This window comes from Octopus sinensis, linkage group LG9, assembly GCF_006345805.1.
Source record: "Octopus sinensis linkage group LG9, ASM634580v1, whole genome shotgun sequence".
Classification (NCBI taxonomy): Eukaryota; Metazoa; Mollusca; class Cephalopoda; order Octopoda; family Octopodidae; genus Octopus; species Octopus sinensis.
Window position 1 is genome coordinate 74,866,444 of NC_043005.1, and position 6,000 is coordinate 74,872,443.

Below are 6,000 nucleotides of genomic sequence, written 5' to 3' on the forward strand. Positions count from 1 at the left end.
AGCTGCTCGGCTAGACGGCGCTGCTGAATTCCCGTTCGAAAATATATAATTTTCAAAGTGACACGCAGACACTGATCTAATAAACAGAAACATTATTATTTCTAAATCTTTCAAAGAGAGATATTTAGCAACAGTACTTTAAAGTAAAGACTATTTGCCAACATAATGTGGCAGTCGTGAATGGGACGAATGTTATTGTTGTTTAGTCCCAGGAAACGTCGTTTTCAGCTAGCTATATGACACAATATCTGTGTCCTTATATTTTCGAACAGGGGAGCTCAGCACCCCATCCAGAACAAAGCAACATATAATTTATTTTCTAATTATTCTCTTTGTAATACACTAATTCATTCTACAGATTCCGATGCTATTTCCAAAGGTAATTTTCCATATCTTAATCTCAATCTGTTTTCTACCTTTGGGTTTTATTATACTTTGTATAGTTAACAAAAGACACACGAATTAAATCGTGTTTTTAATCAATTATAGATTTACATCTAGAGCAGATGGCTTTGTATGAATTTAGGTGCTTTTGAAAAACACATGCTTCATTTTAGACACCAGTAGTTTTCAAAATTTGCCCAAAGAAGAGGAACAAGAAGCAAAGTGGATATATATATATATATATATATATATATAATAAATATTAAATGCGCCCTTTTAAAGCCTAGCCAGGCTCATGGACCCGGTTTCCCGGTTTCAATGGCATATGTGTTCCCCAGCTGGAGGAGACGCCAGTCCATCACAGCGTTACTCATTTTTGCCAGCTGAGTGGACTGGAGCAACGTGAAATGAAGTTCTTTGCTTAAGAACACAACGATCATGATGCTGACATCCTAACCACTACGCCACGCACCTCCACTATATATATATATATATATAATATATATATATATATGTATATATATATATATATATATCTTTTACTTTTTCAGTCATTAGATTGCGGCCATGCTGGGGTGTCGCCTTGAAGAATTTATAGTCGAATGTATCGACCCCGGTACATTTTGTAAGCTTGGTACTTATTCTATCGATCGCCTTTGTCGAACCGCTAGGTTATAGGGACATAAACACACCAAAACCGGTTGTCAAGTGGTGGAGGGAGGACAAAGACATACATACATATGACAGGATTCTTTCAGTTTCCGTCTACCAAATCCACTCACAAGGCTTTTATCGGTGCCACGCAGTGATACAGAACCCGGAACCATGTGGTTGGGAAGCAAGCTGCTTACTACATAGCCACACATGTGCCTATATATATATATATGTATTATATTAAATTAGAGATAAAACCACTATTAGGCAAATCATACGATGAAAAACTTAAGCCAATACATAAGATTATTTAATTTATATTACTTAAATATATAACAAAATTATTTAAAAAATATAATTAATATAACACTACGATCGTTTCATGGCTGTTAATTTCTTTAAATTTTCGAGTTACAGTCATTCATCAGGTGGTTTAAATATCTTTAAATCTTCGGGAGAAACGTAATCATAAATGATTGCTTCGGCATCCATGATAATATAATATTTTACTATAAAATTGGATTCAATCCTAAATCTGATTTTTCCCTGTAAGTTTGGATTTATTCCCTAATATCTATTATATATATATATATATATATATATATATATCTATATATATATATATATATATATATATATATATATATATATATATATATATATTTCTTTACTACCCACAAGGGGCTAAACACAGAGGGGACAAACAAGGACAGACAAACGGATTAAGTCGATTACATCGATCCCAGTGCATACACACACATGCACACAGTAGAACCTTGCAGTACGAATGCACCATTGTACGAGCCGAGGCTCGTGCGAATTTTTGTCTTGAAGTACGCGCGGAAATCCGCAGTACGAGCTCACAAATCGCCCCCTCGTTAAGGTAATTCAGTTAATAAAACCGGTTTATATATTTCTTTTGCATTCTCTTTTTTATAATTGTCATTTTACTTGTAACTACATAACTACACCTTTTCTGTTTTAAAACCCATATAAAATTATTTTTGAGTGGTTTTGTCTTGGTGATTATATTAAAGTTTCTGAGAATTGGACGGTAGATAGGTACAGATGGTGGATAACAAAGACGCTTCTCATCTTACTTTCAGAATCTGTGTCTGCATCTTCTCTGGCAAGTAATTTGCACAGACATATCCAATAACTGATATACGGTTGAGCCACAAATATAGCACAAGAATTGTCAGCGGTAAAAACACTCAATGAAGCATGAATACGAACTACCACTTCATTGGACCTGGTAAATGTGTGGCCAGGGACTGTTGCACTCATATTTATTCTTGGCTGAAATGTTTATCCCCTTCTCTGGGCACTTCATATTAGAAGTTTCGGACAGACGCATCAGGATCTCACATTTTAAAGAATGTCGTTTATTTGGTTCTAAGTGGAAACTGTATTCGCTGTAGCGTTGTTTCTCTAAAGAAAACTCTTTAGCCACTCCCCAAACGGACCTCCAGATGCATAGCACTAGTTCTGAATCTCCCACATAACCTCATTGTTGCTGATGTAACGACCTCTCTGAAAGCTGACTACCTCATCATGTCTAATTTCTTCACTCCTCAGCCTAAATATTCCCAGGTCACTACTTTTGTTGATATACTTCTAGACATACTTGATAGATCTGACTGAGTAGTCTTCAAGGTCGAGGCGAGCTTGGGAAATGCGTAAAAGGAAACGTTTTAATGGTTTTACACCCTGGTCGTCATGATAATTTCTTGTTGCACAGTGCAATGAGAGTGACAGTGTAAGCCTCCATTCCTCGGGTTTCTACTCCTTTACAAAGAATACCCATCCTCATCTGTAGGAATTTCTTGAAGAAGAGACTTGGGATATCATATATGGGCATCTTCCTACTTTCATGCAAGGAATGTTAAGGTAATAAAATGGGCTATTTTACGCATGTACATCTCTCTCGTTCTGCTCACTTTCTATATATGGTATAGTTTGTTGTGTGGAGGCGCAATGGCCAATGGTTAGGGCAGCGGACTCGCGGTCATAGGATCGCGGTTTCAATTCCCAGACCGGGCGTTGTGAGTGTTTATTGAGCGAAAACACCTAAAGCTCCACGAGGCTCCGGCAGAGGATGGTGGTGATCCCTGCTGTACTCTTTCACCACAACTTTCTTTCACTCTTACTTCCTGTTTCTGTTGTACCTGTATTTCAAAGGGCCGGCCTTGTCACTCTCTGTGTTACGCTGAATATCCCCGAGAACTACGTTAAGGGTACACGTGTCTGTGGAGTGCTCAGCCACTTACACGTTAATTTCACGAGCAGGCTGTTCCGTTGATTCGGATCAACCGGAACCCTCGTCGTCGTAACCGACGGAGTGCTTCCATAGTTTGTTGTATAGCATATATCTATATCTATACATAAACATATATATATGTACATTCATGAATGCTTGCGTTTATGCATATACGCATGTATCTATCTATATATATTTGTAGTTGTTAGTACGCATGTATGCAGATGTATGCGTGTAGGTGTGTGTGTGTGTGTGTGTGTGTGTGTGTGTGTGTGTGTGTAAGACGGTGAGCTGACAAAATGCTTAGCGGGCATTTCTTCTAGCTCATCGCGTTTTGAGTTCAAATCCCGCTAAGGTCAACTTTGCCTTTGACCCCTTCAGGGTCGATAAAATAAGTTACCCGTGGGGGGGGGTCAGTGTAAGTGACTTGACCCACCCCCCATTAAATTACTGGCCGTAAAGCCTTCAACTGAACGAAATGCTTTTATTTCGGTCACTCATACGTCATGAAAATAGAATAACTGGCCTTATTAATCATTGGGCTCGAGAACAAATGAAAATATATACATCCATGTTCCATACACGCGCGTGTGCCTGTATACACGTGTGTGTGTATGTATGTACACACACACACACACACACACACACACACACACGCACACACACACACACGCACACACACACACACACACCACACACACACACTTCCGAGTAAGCACATAAATGCGAAATAAGGTGGAAAAAATAGTACCCGAATACCAGAGGTAGAGTAATATGCTTTATTAAAAAGCAGTCCGACGAACGGGAACGTGAAACTCTGAGTAACAGTTTTTGCGATACTTTTGCTGCTTTTTAATAAAGTATATTATATATATATATATATATATATATATAATCATAAGCGTAGGAGTGGCTGAGTGGTAAGTAGCTTGCTTATGAACCACACGGTTCCGGGTTCAGTCCCTCTGCGTGGCACCTTGGGCAAGTGTCTTCTACTATAGCCTCGTGAGTGGATTTGGTAGACGGAAACTGAAAGAAGCCCGTCGTATTTATGTATATATATATATATATGTGTGTGTGTGTGTATGTGTTTGTGTGTCTCTGTTTGCCCCCTCAACATCGCTTGATAACCGATGCTGGTGTGTTTACGTCCCCGTAACTTAGCGGTTCGGCAAAACTGACCGATAGAATAAGTACTTTTCTACAAAGAATAAGTCCTGGGATCGGTTTGCTCGATCGACTAAAGGCGGTGCTCCAGCATGGCCGCAGTCAAATGACTGAAACAAGTAAAAGAGCAAAGAGCATATATGTGTGCGTGTGTGTATGTGTGTGTGTGTGTGTGTGTGTGTGTGTGTGTGTGTGTGTGTGTGCGAGGGTAAAGAATACGCACACCCGGTGTTTAGGGTTAAGGGTTAGGGTTAGGGTTACGCCGATAACGGGTGGTTTGCCTTACGTCCGCCACACACACGCACAAACACACGCACACATATGTATGTATTATATGTATGTATTATATGTATACACGCACACGCACGCATTTAACTCATACGCGTACATTCACGCTTTATCCTATGGGAAACACACACAGACATTCCGGTCTGGTGACTGCTGACTGCCAGGTAAGCACGATTCATTGCGGTCGGAGTAGCTAACCTATTTACTCGGGCGCATATTTTGACACATGAAATACGGATCACAGTCGCCGCTTGCGTTTTCTCACTAAATCTGTTTCGTTGACATTCTCACCTAGCAATTTCTTCCGTTTCAATCGCTCGCTTCTTCGTTGGAAATCACAATGTGATAAATAATGTCCTACCGAACGAAATATAATGTGACTAATATCTAGAGGTAAGCCTTGGTTGTTTATATTTACGTATTGTTATGTATGGGCTTTGACAAAGATTTGGCTGCTATTTCTACCGTGTTTAAAGCATCATACCGCGGTCTTAAAAAGTTTGTTTACTTTAATTTTTGATACATCTACTGTACATTTACGTTCTATCTTATGTATCTTATAATAATATTATAAAGTATTCATGTTCTACACTCCGTTGTTAAATAAAATAAATATTATTATTTTTGTTTGGATCAAGGCGACGAGCTGTAGAATCGTTAAAGCGGCATTTCGTCCGTCTTTACGTTTTGAGTTCGAAATCCGCCGAGGTCGACTTTACCTTTCATCCTTTCGGAATATACCCTCGCTAAGAGGGTCCACTGGACGGTACTAACTCCTCACTATCCAAATGATTTAGAAAATACGGTTTACAAAAATACATTTTACAAAAATTAGTGCTCACGCAGAATATTCTGAAGCACTCCCAGGTTACCAAAGCTGGTGACGGGTCTGTTTCGGGTTCGATGAAATAAGTACCTAGAAAGTACTGGGATCGACGTAATTGGGGCTCCTAGCCTCAAAATTTCAGACCTTGTGTGCCTATAGTAGAAAGGATTATTTTCGCTTGGATTTAGTCGGTGAGATGGCAGAATCGTTAGCATACCGGACAAATAGCTTGGCAGTATTTCATCCGACTCATTACGTTCTGAGTTCAATTTCCGCCGCGGTCAACTTTGTCTTTCATCCTTTTCGGGGTCGATGAAATAAATACCAATTTTTCACTGGGATCGATGTAATCGACTTGCCCCTTCGACCAAATTTCAGGCTTTGTGCCTACAGTAGAAAAGATGGATTTTGCTGCGATGAT

At 39.3% G+C, this 6,000-nt stretch overlaps 1 protein-coding gene across 2 annotated transcripts in view; it reads left to right on the top strand.

Annotated features, from left to right (window-relative positions):
- The window catches only part of LOC115215821 (chitinase-3-like protein 1), a 93,867-nt gene that overhangs the window by 18,561 nt on the left and 69,306 nt on the right, over positions 1-6,000 (top strand). Inside the window, exon 1 of one of the 2 annotated variants that reach the window (XM_029785138.2) lies at positions 4,924-5,146. The exons of the other annotated variant lie outside the window; for it this stretch is intronic. The gene's annotated coding sequence lies outside the window, so the exon portion shown is untranslated. Of the gene's footprint in view, positions 1-4,923; positions 5,147-6,000 lie in introns of those variants that run through there. 2 annotated transcript variants of the gene reach the window in all.